General features: G+C 43.0%; 1 pseudogene; it reads right to left on the reverse strand.

Moving 5' to 3' along the window:
• Positions 1-200: 200 nt before the first annotated feature.
• LOC123942255 overlaps positions 201-15,939 on the reverse strand; it is a 28,269-nt pseudogene continuing 12,530 nt past the window's right edge.

Consider the following 15,939-nt stretch of genomic DNA (forward strand, 5'->3'; position numbering starts at 1 on the left):
CCTAAAGATCTACCATCCCAAGAGCCTAGCATTGAGACCTTTCTCTTTTGTCACTTATAAAAGAATTTGTCCTGATAGGTAGACATCAATCTTAAGAAACCATATAGACTCTAGGGAAGTATTCTTGTCAATGGTATGTCTCACTGCCAATTATTTATTTATTATTTATTTTTATTTATTTTTTCAAGCTGTAGTTCACTTTATTTTTCTTGTATAAAACTATGAGGGGGGGTCACAGCTGGAGTCTGAGTCCTTTGCACGGAGACTCTGGTGTGGGTCAGTGAATTTCTGATAGGGAGACTTGGTGAACACTGTCTCCTTCCAGAGGTCAGGGATGGGATAGCTGTAGGTCTTGGAGATGGCATCAAAAATAACCTTGGCAACGTATCGGTCGTTAGTTTCGGCCATCATCAGTAGCTTCTTGGGCACGGGGGCTGAGACAAATGCCGGTGCCTTTGGGGGCAGAGATGGGACACACCAGCGCAGAGCCACAACAGCAAGTCACCTTGCCTAAGACAGTGTGGACTTGCTGATCTTTTTCCCAGTAGCCTCGCCACAGTGGGACGATAGAAAGCTTGGCCAGGGTGATGTCCCCACGGATGGCAGTGGCTACCTCCTTGGAGCACTTGACCCCCAGACGTAGGTGTCCACTGTAATCTCTGATGGCAACAAATGCCTTGAACCTGGTCTGCTGGGCTACACGGGTCTGCTTTTTGCACAGGCATGATCTTCAAAACCTCGTCCTTGAGGGATGCTCCCAGGAAGAAGTCAATGATCTCAGATTCTTTGATGGGCAGGGAGAAGAGACAGATCTCCTCCAGGGATTTGATCGTCATGTCCTTGACCAGGTGGCCCAGCTGGGTGACCGGGATCCACTCCTTGTCGTGGCCTTACCTCCTTGAGCTCCCTGGCTTCAGCCCCAGTCAGACTCACCACCCCCAATGCCCCGATGCTGCTGCTGAAGCCTCAGGGGGAAGCCAGCCCAGCATCCCATTCCAATCCCACCCCCTGAACCCTCCACTTTTCAAAAAAAGTGTAGCTTGTAGCTTAATGCTTCTCCCCCAACATACTTCATTAGTGTTGACTCCTCTTTCTTTTTGAAATCCTGCTCTCCATGAGCATACTTTAGTCCTTAACCACTATTTTCTGGGAAACCATGTGAGCAGAAAGAGGTAAGAGTGTTTGGAATATTGTATATAAATATATATATAAATATATTTAAGTTTTCAAGTAGGCTTATGAGAAAGGCCAAGGAGCATAACAGGCAATGGACTTACATTTTGGCTTTGGAAAACAGAGAGGAGTATGGAGATGACTGTCAAAATCGCCTCTGATCCCACTACCCAGATGTAGCTACATCTAACACTTTGGCATAAGTTTTCTGGGTTCATAACTTTTGTGCTTGTGAACATATATTCATATATGAATGTTGTTACAGAATTATGATTTTTTCTATGCATTATTTACTTTTTAAAATTAACAATACAAAAATTTCCCATGCTATTCAACATTTTTTCTTTAGCTGTCTGGACTACACTTTCTTTGCTCCTTCTTCTCTGATAGCTAAAAGGTATAGATCTTTAAAAAAATTCTTAAAATTTCCAACTATTGCTGCCTTTAAGGTTTTTGCTTGTTTTTTTTTTTTTTTAAATAATTATGAGCTCGTTTTCCCTAAACAGTGCCAGGAAAAAATGATATTTAACAGCTTTCTTTCTGTAAGGCGAGAAATTGGACACATTTACTATTTCTCTTTCTCCGTCCCCTCCATGTCCTAGTTTTTTGTTGAAAAAATCTAGTGACATAATGTAGGGTTATTAAAATCAAATTTATTATTGTTTCATAAATGCCAAAATAATCTATTTTTTAAGAAGAATAACTTTTAACACTTTCTTTAAGGTTTATACCCATATTGACCAAATTTATTTAGACTTAACTCTGTTTAAGGCATTCTACTGCTTATACTTGGTTAATAATGTTACCATTCCTCCATCCTTAAATTCATGCCATAACAAATTCAAATATATATTCAAGTAAAATTTTTAGACCATATGTAGCTGAGAATGTTTTTAAGAAATTGCTTTCGGAAGGCCTTGCACAGATGAGATTACTTTCTGTTTCTCTTGCTTTATGTAAAATGCTTGGGTCATAGTCCTTATCTCAAGGCTCTCTAGATAGGGCTTGATTGAATTCTAGCAATGAGGTTGCAGAAGAGAAGTCTGGGGTATTTCTGATTGCTATTTTTTTGTAGGTAATCTGTTTTTCTTTTTTTTTTTTTTTTAAGATTTTATTTATTTATTTGACAGACAGAGATCACAAGTAGGCAGAGAGGCAGGCAGAGAGAGAAGGGGGGAAGCAAGCTCCCTGCCCAGCAGAGAGCCTGATGCAGGGCTCTATCCCAGGACCCTGGGATCATGACCTGAGCTGAAGGCAGAGACTTTAACCCATTGAGCCACCCAGGTTCCCCGATAATCTGTTTTTCTGTCTGGATGCTTAAAGCATTGTATTCATTTCCCTAATACTAAAAAAAAATAATAATAATTTTTTTTTGCCAGACTGTATCATGATAATAGTCTGTTTTATTTTTTCCCTGGTACTCTTTGAGTAGTATTGATTTGAAGACTTAAAATCTAGTTTTCATCTCAGTATTCAATTCTTGTGATGATTTCTTTATTGATATCTTTCTTTTTGGAAACATGCATATATTTATGCATTCATCTCCCATATCTCATTGTTCATTTAATAAATGTAATCTTTTTGCCTTTTCTCTGAACATTGGCAGAATTCCTCAAGTCTATCATCTACTCTGTTGAGATTTTCAGTTATTTCCCATATGTTACTCTCCCCATTGCAACTTTTGAGTTGGCGTTGATATTTTTGGTTGTCTTTCCTAATCTCAGGTCCCTCCTACTTTGTGGTTACCTACCTTGGCTTCATAGCTATGACACCCTTTTCCTTCTTACTGAGTCTACCACATCGTAGATCCATCCATGTTTGGACTGTACAGCAACTTTATGTACATATCGTTTATGGTAATTCCTTAGAAGAGTCTCCTTTTGAAATTCAGTCTTTTCATACACCTAGTATTTTCTGTCCGTTTGCTCTACCTTGAAGAAGTTAAGGTGGGCTCCTGCGCATATGATGTGGAGCCCTGGCTGATTCCATGGTTGGTGACAAAAGGAGGTTGAAATGTGCTATGATTTACTTTACTACCTCAGAGAGAAAGGAGGGAGCAAGAGACTGATGGTATTAAAGAAAAAAGCCTTGGGTCTTCACAAATCTTTTTTTAAATATATAATGCCTGAACTTCATTAATATAGAAACTTTTGGGAACACCCGGCTGGCTCAGTCAGTAGACCAGTGACTCTTGATCTCAGGGTTCTGAGTTCAAGCCTCATGTTGGGTATAGAGATTACTCAAACAACAACAACAACAACAACAACAACAAAAAACTTTGTTTTCAACCACTTTCATACATTACCTTATGTTATCCTTAAAACAGTTGTTTTTGAGTTCAATGACCATGGCCTTTGGGTTCTGAAGATTGTGGGTTGAATACATTCCTTAACACTAGTAATGGAAGCTTTGCAAGTTAATTTAATGTCCCCAACCTCATTTCTTCACCTGGAAGAAGTAATGTTTACCGCATTGGATGGTACAGGTTATGGATGATAATTACATAGGACTTGTCAGAACATAGTTTGTGGTAGAAGGCATGGATGAGATGGCCCCAGGAGAGCCTGGAGCAGGAGGAAGAGACCTTCAACAGTGAAACCTTGAGGAGGAAAACTACGCCAATGAAGGAGACGAGCAGGTGGCACCTGGGTGGCACAGTGGGTTAAGTGAATGACTCTTGGTCTCAGCTCAGGTCATGATCTCAGTGTCCTGGGACTGGGCCCCATCTCGGGCTTTGCCCTCAACCTGGAGTCTCTGCTTGAGTTTCATTCTCTCTCTCTCTCTCTGCCCCTTCTGCTCATGCTTGCTCTCTCTCTCTAAAATAAATAAATAAAATCTTAAAAACAAAAAGAGAGAGATGAGCAGGAGTGGTCAGAGTGAAGGACAAAGATCAGAAGAGAGTGGACTCAGAGAATCAAAGAGAATTTAGACATTTCAGATGCATAGAACTCCCGTTACCGTCATGAGCGTTGGGTTTGGCAGTTGGTTAGACTGACCTCAGACACAGAGCCTTTGAGTGCAGAGAGGCAGTGGAAGGAGGACAGCAGTGGGTTGATTAGTATGTGTAGGGAGAAAGATAGGAAGTGTAAACAGCCAATGAAAACATGTTTCTCCCTTAAGGGAAAGGGGTAAGACAGGAAAGAAGAGAGAGAATTCAGTAGCTAGATGGATACTCCAGATTGCAGATTGTGATTTGAAAAAATAGCAAAATTTCAGTAGAAAAAAAGGTATGAAAGTTTGCCAAGTAAAAATTTTTTTCAAGGAAGGACATTAAAAAATATGACCATCTGATACCAACTTATTTCTGGAAAGAAAGAAAATATTGACATGAAAAAATTGAATACATTTAGCTTTATGAGAAAGTCAGTCTCTCAGATGGTCAAGTTTTTCTTTTTTCCATCCAAGATTTACTTCCCCCCCGCTGGGTTCAAGGTTCCACCTCTCTTCTCCTGTAGAGATCTGGCTTCGCCCATGGTCTTCTCTCTCAACTGTTTTCCGTCTCTTCTTCTCTGTTGAGTCTCTCCCACGATTATATATAAGCATGCCCCACTCCATCTTTAAACAAACATAGGTAAGAAGTAATGAGGACCTGCATGAAAACAGTGGCAAGGGAATGGAAAGAGTGGCCAGATAGGAGGGAGGACTTATAAATAGCATTCATAGGACTTGGTGACTGATAGGAGGTGGCAGGTGGGCGGGAGGGAGGAAGCTAAGATGACTTCCAGGATGACGATGCTGCATGGCGCTGTCATACAGGAGGACTGGGCTGGGAGGACAAAACTCTGGACTCAGCCCAGCGTGCAGGGAGCCGGACGAGTTGGGAACTCTGCCCCCACCCCTCTGCAGCCTTTGTCTTCTCATGCTTCGTGGGTTGGAATCTATACCTTGCTTTCTGCAGTTATTTGCCTCTTGGGAGTTCAAGCCCTGCACGCAGGAGTTGGTGAGCTAACAGACTACGTATATTTTCTACTGGAAAAAAGTAAAAATGAATCAAACGATAGGAACAGGAGTCCCCATGTCACGGGGTGTCTAGATGGAACCTTTGGAGTCTTCGGTTTTAGCTGTGACTCAAGACTGTAAAGGCCATATTCTGAAGTCAGACCTAAGACCACAGTGCAGAGTTGGAAGAGGGAGAACAGGAAAATCAGCTTCACACTGGTTGTGATTAGCTCATTGGTCACTTCCAGCTGATAAAACAGGCCAGAGAGGCTAAGAAAATAATGATTAGAAGATCATTTTTACAGAGTTGGGAGTGGGTTTGAGTCCCCGCTCCTGGCCACCTCGAGAGAGGGCTGTGAGGTCCTGCCCCTTCAACTCAAGTCTAGAGAAAAGGATTTTCCGCAGACCATTTGGAGTGTTTAATTATTGGGAGGTGTAGTGGATGAGAGATTGGTGCCTGAGAAATCTAGAGGACAAGAGATGGGCCAGCTCCTGTCCTCGTAGATCAACAGAGGCGCACGTGCATTGTGCCTTAATTCGAGAGAGCACAGACTTCAGGATTGTTCCCTAAGGACAAAAGATACCTGATACTGAAGTCTGAGGTCATCTCAGGTCATGTGCAAGAAAGCCACCTGGACCCCAGCAGGGTAAACTGAGGAAAGAGCCGTCAATTAGCATGTGCACCAGGGGATCTGTAGGCGATGGGGGTAGAGCTGAGGTTCTCCACCTCTCCACCCCCAATCCCCTCACCACCATCCCCAACCCTTGCTCAAGAGGAAAAAGTAACCTTTGAAAACCTACAAGACTCACAGATGACCAGCGTTAGATTATTAATCAAGGGAGAATTTTCCTGCTGTCTCTTCCCCCTGCCCGCTCCCCATCTCATCCCCACTTTGGTATCAGGAAGTGGCATAAACCTCTGTTAGCAATCTGGCCAAAGAGAGAGGACTCCTTCCTTGTCGTCCACCTTTCCCGGTACAAGGGGAAAGTGTTCCGTAAAGATGTTGGTAGATCACAGCCGTAGGAAGACGCTTGACTTTATGTGAGCTGGAAGTCTGAGTGCTTTATATGATGGGACACATTAATTACAGAATGATGATCGATTTGGGGGACTTAGAGTGACTCAAGCGTCCTCATTATTTAAGAGGAGCTGGAAAAGTCATGACAATTGTCCCGAATTTCTCCCAAGGACCAGGGAAGAACAAACCTCACATACTAAAAGAGGCAGTGGAGAAAACAGATAAAGTCATTTTCTGATGCTATCCCACGAGTCCTGCTCGTTCGCTGTGCACAGAAACCATCTGGGGTTTTTCAGTGGTCCATAATTGACAAGAGGATGGAAAGGGAATGTGGGTTCTTCCAGGAATTAAACAGAAATGTCATGATAACTATTTTCATTTCTTAAAAGGATGCTAGGAGAATTTTAATCAGGCAATTAAAATATACATCAGGTAATATAAGAATAAGGTTTGCAGTCTGTTTCACAGCTGGGGAAATGATCTGAGATACGGCCTTTGTGAAATAAGCCCGTAAGACATTTTCTCCCTTCTGTTTCCAAAGAATCACAGAAGCCATACATGGCTAAGATTAATTGTTCGCCATTTGTATTCTGCCATTGATCAATTAAAAAAAAAAAAGAAAAGAAAAGAAAACATGTGTTCCTGTAAAACAATAAAGATGATGCCCATAAGCCAATACCTTCTAGAATAAACAAAAATGCTAATGGATTTATCTTTTCAGCTTTTGGGAATTTTAAAAGGGCTTTAAACTAGTAGCTTCCATATTATCTTCCCAGAATTTGCCAAGTTAGTCAATGAAAGTCTTTAATGGTAAAGGAGTGACAAGGGAACGATCTAAATAATGTTTCTATTAATGTATTCCTAAAAGTGGAAAAGGCAACTTAAAAAATATGTATGATTCACCCATAGAATATTTACACTGACCGAGAACAAGAGCAGTTTATTCCATAGAAGTGGAATTTTGGATCCAGAAGTAGGATATCAGATTGACCCGAATAGATGGAAGAAAGTGGTGACTTGGCACAAGGACATGAGTCATTCTGCTGTGGGTCTAGAGGGAACACAGCTGTGCCCTTAGGATCCCGAGGACGATGCCACCTTGGTCTAGGGCTCTGCTAAGTGCTCCGAGCAGCTCCTTCTGCCCAGTGGGAGGAGCAAAATGCTCGAGGTGGTACATGAACTGGGACGTATTTCATCCCCCAGTGTTGCTGTTTTGCTGTGACAAACAAAATTCTGAGATGCCTCCCAAGATCTTTGCACACACGTCCCCTCCGGAACCCCCTTCCCCTTGAGCAGGAGGATAAAGTGTTACTCCCATGATTTTGTTCCATTACCGTCATTATCAAGACTGGAGAGAGACTGGAGGGCTAAATCACTACATCGTATCCCTGATGCTAATAATACGCTCCATGATACTGGAACAAAAAAGAAAAGACTGGAGCGAGAGTCACCTGTTGGCTTTGAGGAGCACGTTGCCGCACTGTGACAGGTCACGTGACTAAGACTCAGAAGCAGCTGCAGAGTTTGGGGTGGCGTGTTTCACGGCTGTGGAAAACTAACCTATCCCCCCATTTTCTCGAGTCTGTACTCTTGGCGTCATTACGAGCATATGCTGAATATTCTTCTAGCCTGATGTCTCTCAGCTTCTATATTGTGCACTAAATTTCTCTGTGTCCTGGACTTTCTTCAGCATTATCTTGAATTTCACTGATTCTCTCCTCAGCTGGCTACACTGATCGGCTTTTGCTTTAATAATACAGTGGAACCAACAACCTGCAAACCTCAGCGGCTCGCAACAGGTATCTCTTTCTTGCTTACCCTGCACAGGAGGGGCTGCTGGTCAGGTGCACTGTCTTTGCTCCAGGCCATGGGTCAAGTTCGGTGAGACCCAGGCTGGAGTCGGGGAGTAGCCCCACCGCAGGCGTGAGGTTCTTGTGGCGTGTGGGAGGGCTGATGGGCTTGCCCTCTTTCCAAAAGCTTCTGCTCGCAGCTGGTATGGAGTCCCTTCACGCCGTTGACCAAATCCTGTCATGGCCAAGCCCATGACAGATGGGAGACAGACCCTTCCGCAAGGGAGGACGAGAAGAAAATTTTTAAACAGTACAACCTATGAAAACGGCCTCCTTTTGTTTTTCCATTAACCACATTTTATTTTATTTTTTAAAATAAAATAAATAAATAAATAAATAAAATAAAATAATAAATTTTTTAAAATATTTTTTAAAATATTTTTTGAAGATTCTATTTCTTTATTTGACACAGAGAGATCACAAGTAGGCAGAGAGGCAGGCAGAGAGAGGAGGAAGCAGGATCCCGCTGAGCAGAGAGCCCGATGTGGGGCTCGATCCCAGGACCCTGAGATCATGACCTGAGCCGAGGGCAGAGACCCAACCCACTGAGCCACCCGGGCTCCCCAACCGCATTTTAAATTCTAGATCTCGATGTGGTTCTTCCTCAATCTTGTTCTTTTACTTCCTGATTCCTTGTTCTTGACTTACCAGCCATTATCTTGTCCAGCATTTTAAAAACATTACAGTTCTTAGAGTGCCCTCTTACCTGTACCTTTGGTGGTGTAAAGTCGCCTTTTAAAAAAGTTTTTTTATTTATTTTTTATTTTTTTATAAACATATAATGTATTTTTATCCCCAGGGGTACAGGTCTGTGAATCGTCAGGTTTACACACTTCACAGCACTCACCATAGCACATACCCTCCCCAATGTCCATAACCCCAGCCACCCTCTCCCTACCCCCCTCCCCCCAGCAACCCCCAGTTTGTTTTGGGAGATTAAGAGTCACTTATGGTTTGTCTCCCTCCCAATCCCATCTTGTTTCATTTATTCTTCTCCTATCCCCCAACCCTCCATGTTGCATCTCCATGTCCTCATATCAGGGAGATCATATGACAGTTGTCTTTCTCCGATTGACTTATTTCACTAAGCATGATACCCTCTAGTTCCATCCACGTCATCACAAATGGCAAGATTTCATTTCTTCTGATGGCTGCATAGTATTCCATTGTGTATCTATACCACATCTTCTTTATCAATTCATCTGTTGATGAACATCTAGGTTCTTTCCATAGTTTGGCTATTGTAGACATTGCCGCAAGTCGCCTTTTTGATTCATCTGCTGGTTTTCCTCTCTCATGGCGGTTTGCTGGGTCGCGTGCCTTATCATCTTCGTGAGTTGCATGCGCCCTGGTTCATTTTGTCTGTTGAGATCCGCATGCTCGCTCAGTTTGGGATCTGGTTTCCAGTCCTGTGTCCTTGGAGTTCGTTTGAACTTCCTGTGCCTTGAGCAGGCTAAAGTCCCCTGTTTCTCACTGCTGACTCTTTCCCCATTTATAGCCCAGGGCCAGTCATCTGCTTTTGCAATGCTTTTCTCTCTAGAGGATGGGTTTTTTTCTAGTCTTCTACCCTCCTGACTTTATCCGGGGGTCTCCATTCCAGTTTCATGCTGTGGGTAAGCCCGACGCTCCGAGATGAATATCTGTTCTCGTATTCCTCCTTCATCTTCAATTCTTAATCACCCTGGTGGGGTTTGAGTTTCTTGTTTGTTTCTGGGACATTTCCCTGTCTGGCTTTTTTGCCCAGCTATGCATTTAAAAATCATTTGTTATATTTTATCGAAAGCTTATATGGGTTAGCAGAGAAGGCTGTGGGCTGGTGTGGCCAAGGGAGATGGGGTAGACTTCCCAAGTCACCTTGACATGCCTTATTGATGGGTCCTTACACTCATTTTGTGATTCCCCCTTCCCCAAATTCCATTTTACTTTTCATTGGAATTACATTGATCTGTAGATTAACTTGGAGAGAATTTATGTATTTACAATGTTGAGTCCTTTCACGTATGAATCTGGCTTACATCTCACCATTCACGTGAGCCTTCTCATAAATGTCCTACTGAAATTGTACAAATAAGAAATAAGTATTGTATACATATTGTTAAATTTAGTTTCAGATTTTATGCTTTATTCCTAGGTATTATTCCTGGCTTATTGAATAACCATAAGCAAATTATCTAATCATAGTTTTAATTAGGTTTGAACTGTTTAATTGCTGTGATTTAACTCAATGACTTAGTGAATATATTTTACTTTATTTCTTTAAAGATTTTATTTATTTGACAGAGAGAGATCACAAGTAGGCAGAGAGGCAGGCAGAGAGAGGAAGGGAAGCAGGCTCCCCACTGAGCAGAGAGACCGATGCGAGGCTCCATCCTAGGACCCTGAGATCATGACCTGAGCTAAAGTCAGAGGCTTTAACTCACTGAGCCACCCAGGCGCCCCAACTTAGTGAATATAAAGTAACAAACCTATGAAATAATTCAGTTGAACATTTTCCTTTTTGAGTTTGGTCTTAATATAGTAGAGGCCAGAGATTGCAAATAGGCATTCATCAAAATTCCTCAAAATATGTATAAGCGGGCGCCTGGGTGGCTCAGTGGGTTAAAGCCTCTGCCTTTAGCTCAGGTCATGATCTCAGGGTCCTGGGATCGAGCCCCGCATGGGGCCCTCTGCTCAGTGGGGAGCCTGCTTCCTTTCCTCTCTCTGCCTGCCTCTCTGCCTACTTGTGATCTCTCTCTCTCTGTGTCAAATAAATAAATAAAATCTTTTAAAGAAATACGTATAAGCGAAACTTGTTGAAATGCAAGTAAAAATAGAAACTACTAGCAGTCAACTGAGTTAGTATGTATGGCTTTATTACTTGGTACATGCCAGGACTGGGATGTGTAAAACCACTGGCTGAAAGAAGGAAGTTGTAGGGCCTAGGTCTGTTGCTTGACTGGGAGCTGGACTTTGGGTAACAGACGGTAAGTGAGCGGGGGGGGGGGGGGGGGGGCGGGGGCGGGGTAGGGGGTGGGTGGGTGTCCGTATTGCTGGGGTGTGGTAAAAGGCAGCTCAGACACAACAGAAATGTTACTTTCCTGAAAAGACCTCCTAGAGCCATTAGTACAAACTGCGGACAGTACCCCTGTGCATAGCAGAGTAGCTGTCTATCCGGGTTTCAATGACCTTCAGTTTTAAAGGATTTTGCAAAATTGTTGTAAAAACGTATTACTTTTTTTTTTTTAAGATTTTATTTATTTATTTGACAGAGATTACAAGTAGACAGAGTCAGGCAGAGAGAGAGGAAGGGAAGCAGGCTCCGTGGTGAGCAGAGAGCTGGATGTGGGGCTCGATCCCAGGACCCTGGAATCACGACCTGAGCCGAAGGCAGAGGCTTTAACCCACTGAGCCACCCAGGCGCCCCAAAACATATTACTTCTTTTAATTAAAAAAGGGATGTTATCTAAGAGGCTCCCCCCCCAATCAACCAAGACTAAATGGGCAAATCTTAAAATTGATTAGGGATTCTGGGCTGCAATATTCTCTACCTTATTTCTAGCTATTCTGGTATGCTTAGCTAGCCCCCTGTGTTAAAATTCGCTCATTTTAGAAAATTGCACCTTTAGAAAATCACGCCTTCGCTATTTATGTTTATTATTGTTTTCAAATTACCAGACAACATTGAAAATATAAAGTCTTAAAATATGCATATTTCGTTGTGATGCCACAGAACTTCTGAGAGCAGCCTCAGGGAGCTGTGGGAAATAAAACAGCCCCAGTACACGATTTCCTAAAATGAAACACACGCTTGATAAAAACCTAACAGGATATCCGTTCTTGAGGTTGGGACTTGTATATGCCATTCAGATCACAAATTAACTTATTCATTGGGTAACTAGACTGTCTTTATGTTGGTTGGTTTTGGTTTTACCGTCTCCCTCCTAACATGAGGATGGAAGGGGAAGATGAGGGAAAGCAAGTCACATTTGTCAAATCTGAGAAGCCTGGACAAAAGCTGTTAGGAGCTGCTGTGTCTTGCCCCCTTTATATGCGGGTCATGTTGAATGTATATGAAATCACTTCGATACACACGATCTCACTGGGGCCTCACAGCAATGCCCCGAAGCAGATGTTGACAATATTAGTTTTCCGATTTGACACAGCGGAAATCCCTAAGATGACGTAGGTTTGCCTAAGGCCTTCCAATTAGAAACCTGAAGGGTTTGACATGGAAAAGATGGCCGAGGTGTGGGGTTTGGGAAAAAGTAAAAAATAAGCCAACGCTTGTGGGTTTTTGGGTGTAGTGGTTCATCTCTCTGTAATACACCTTTCCATCATTTGGTGGGAATAATTTAGACTTTATAGTTTTTTTCTCTTTAAGTCAAAATGTTTTATTAGCTTTATAATGGAGGAAAGGCTTTGAAGACATAGGAAAAGGCTTGTTTTTAGAGAAATGAGACAGAAGTAGAAGGAGGTCGGTTCTGCTTGGAAGTTATGTGTAGTCCACACCTGTTGTGTGTCAGGCTCTGTGAGGCACTGCGTGCAGGTGAGAGAGGGATTCTTGCACCCATTTCACAGACCACAAAACTGAGGCTCAAAAGGATTTAAGTTTATTTTTAAAATTTTATAATTATTTTTAAGATTTTGTTTATGTGAGGGGGGGGGAGAAAGAAAGAATGAGTGGGGAGAGGGGCAGAGGGAGAGAGAAAAGCAGACTTCCCACCCGGCAGGAAGCCTGACTCGGGGCTCTATCCCAGGACCCCAAGATTGTGACCTGAGCCTAAAGCAGATGCTTAACTGACTGAACCACCCAGGTGCCCCACCTATTATTATTAAAGGTTTATTTATTTAAGTAATCGGTGCCCACGATGTGGGCCTCGAACTCGTGACCCGAGATCGAGAACTGTATGCTCTTCTGACTGAGCCAGCCATTTGCCCCAAGGTTTAGGCTTAGTAATCAGTGCAAGTTTAGTTACGCAGCTACTAATGAAAAAGCAAGAATCTGAACTTGGGGCAAACCGAATCCCCCTCGTCCACTCAGGCTCTCAGGGAGATGCAGATCCAGTCTGAAGGCCTTTGCGACAACCGCTCCCCAAGACAGAGCCCAGGTGTGGGTTCTCCCTCACGGCGACGCCACCAGTAATCAATAAATCATGATTGCTGGCAGAGCCTTATTGATTCAACTCTGCAGAGCCCTTTGCTCATTGGATCCGCTTATTAATGTAGAGTCTAGAGCTGGAAGGGCCTTGGGAAATTAGAATTTGCAGACTAACGGCATCTATCAGAATCCTTCTGTGGAACATTTTCAAGACACGCATGCTGCCTTCTGAGTTCCCGGGGGTGAGGTGTGCGTGGCGTGGATGGGTCTGGGTGTTTGGAAGGTTTCCCCGGGGTCATCTGATGTACTTTCCTGGTTAAGCTAAGAATCCTCTCTCTAGTCTCACCCCTGGATTGGGGGCGATGAAAGAGTTTTCTTGGAAGGCAGAGAAATGCTCCTCATTTAAGATTGTCTTGGTTCGCGGCACCTGGGTGGCTCAGTGGGTTAAGCCTCTGCCTTTGGCTTGGGTCATGATCTCAGGGTCCTGGGATCGAGCCCCGCATCAGGATCTCTGCTCAGCGGGGAGCCTGCTTCCCCCTCTCTCTTCTGCCTGCCTCTCTGCCTACTTGTGATTTCTGTCTGTCAAATAAATAAATAAAATCTTTAAAAAAAAAAAGGTTGTCTTGGTTCACGTAGGTAGTTAGACAATTTATGCCTTGGTGATTCTGTTCGAGTTCTTTCTGATCTCCTCTTTCATCAGCATCAACTTGCAATTTAGTTTCTGATTTAATGAGCTGGGGCTTTAGGTAGACCTTTATTTTCAAAACCTCTGCTTTTCTGTAATGTAGATGAATGCACAATGCAGTGCCCTGTGCTTTGGGTTCAGAAATCGTGAGGAGCTCTTTAATGATAATTCAAGTTAGTTGCAAACAGCTGCAGCAGGGGGAGACACACCGAGCTGGAGGGCCCACAAGGAGGTGTGCGCGGTGCCTGTGGGACCAAAACATGGCTTCAGGCAGGAAAATAATTTCTTTAAATCCACTAAGCTTATTTTACATTCATCTCCAAAGTGTGATTACCAGCATGTACAGTTTATGAGTTGGCATCGTGTCCCACCCTGGTCATGTTGAATGACTCTAAACCATGATTTCACATATCTTGAGGTTTATGCAAATATAAATGTTTACTTTTTTAGGGAGATAAAGCGGGCTCCTGGAGACAACGGGAAAGCAAGGATTTTTTTTCCTTACATTAGACAGTTGGAAGAAACCCCACGGAGGAATCCGTCATTTGTCGAAGGGAAAAGAGCATAGCTAGTTTTTACTTCAGTTGAGATCATCCATCTGAGCTGATCAGTAGCTCACTGGGGCTCTGTTTTCATTCTTTAGACCCTAGCTTTCTTTCTTTCTTTCTTTTTTAAAAGATTTTATTTATTTTAGGTGGGGGAGAGCCCAGGGGAGCAGAGGGACTGAGGGAGAAGCAGATTCCCTGCTGAGCAGGGAGCCCAACTTGGGGCTTGATCCCAGGACCCCAAGATCATGACCTGAGCCAAAGGCAGATGCTTAACCAGCTAAGCCACCCAGGAGCGCCTAAATCCAGCTTTCTTTCTTTCTTTTTTTTTTTTAAAGGTTTTATTTATTCATTTGACAGAGAGAGATCACAAGTAGGCAGAGAGGCAGAGAGAGGGGGAAGCAGGCTCCCCGCTGAGCAGAGAGCCCGATGTGGGGCTTGATCCCAGGACCCTGGAATCATGACCTGAGTTGAAGGCAGAGGCTTTAACCCACTGAGCCACTCAGGCCCCCCCCAAATCCAGCTTTCTTAACAGCACAGATCAAGATATTTAATAACATAAGATTCAAATGAAGTATTTGGGGCTCAGTTGACTTGCTTTATAATCTATCTTTTATTAAAACAGATTCACTTTTTAAAGGGAGTCCTAGGGGCGCCTGGGTGGCTCAGTGGGTTAAGCCTCTGGTCCTGATCTCAGCGTCCTGGGATCGAGCCCCACATAGGGCTCTCTGCTCAACTGAGATCCTGCTTCCCCACCCCCCACCCCCCGCCTCTCTGCCTACTTGTGATCGCTCTCTCTGTCAAATAAATAAATAAAATCTTAAAAAAAAAAAAAAGAAATTGAGTCCTATTTCTGATTTCACATTTTCCTTTCTCTAAGAGGAGTTTCTACTGCCCTTTCCATATTACATAAATCAAAACTTCTTTCTGTTAATATTCTTAATGACCAAGGGTAAATATGAGTGTCCTTATCTCCTCAACTGACTGAACAGAATGACCTTGGTTCAGGGGAAATGTCACGGGCTGGTCCCCATAAGGAAAAATATGATGTTACATTATTGCCTTGTAGAACTTAGAATTCTCTCAACCCTGTAAGAAGAGGCACAAATATAAGCAGAGGGAAATAAATAACAGAAAGATAGTGCATTAAGCACAGTGAAGCATAGTCAGAATGAACAGAAACCTTTTGCTTTGGTTGGGGAAGCTATTCCTAGATGTTTGTGTAGTGCTCTTTGGAGCAAACCCAATGCAACCTACTTGCATTGAACAAAGTGAGATTTTCTACTTTTGTGACCATTTGGAAAACAAAACAGAGCCAAAAAAAAAAAGAGAGAGAGAGAGAGAGAGAGAAAAGAAAAAAGAAAAGCAACCAAATAATTACCATTTTTGCCTGGTTTTTGGCAGCCAAGAGTTCTCTATATTTGAATGTTGCATCTTCAAGAGAATGTATCTTGATTTTCACCCTGTTAATGCAACCAGAGAGAAGTCTGCCTACACAGACTCATTAACTCATTCAGTTGGGACTGAAGGTCACCCAAGGCTAGATGAGACCTTAGAAATCCCCTTTTCTCATCTGGTGATTTTACAAGGGAGGAAACTGATGTGCCTTGCCAGGGTCATTGGTTATCTGGGTGGTTGAACAAAGGCTATT

The sequence above is a fragment of the Meles meles genome, chromosome 5 (assembly GCF_922984935.1).
Source record: "Meles meles chromosome 5, mMelMel3.1 paternal haplotype, whole genome shotgun sequence".
In the NCBI taxonomy this organism is placed as follows: domain Eukaryota; kingdom Metazoa; phylum Chordata; class Mammalia; order Carnivora; family Mustelidae; genus Meles; species Meles meles.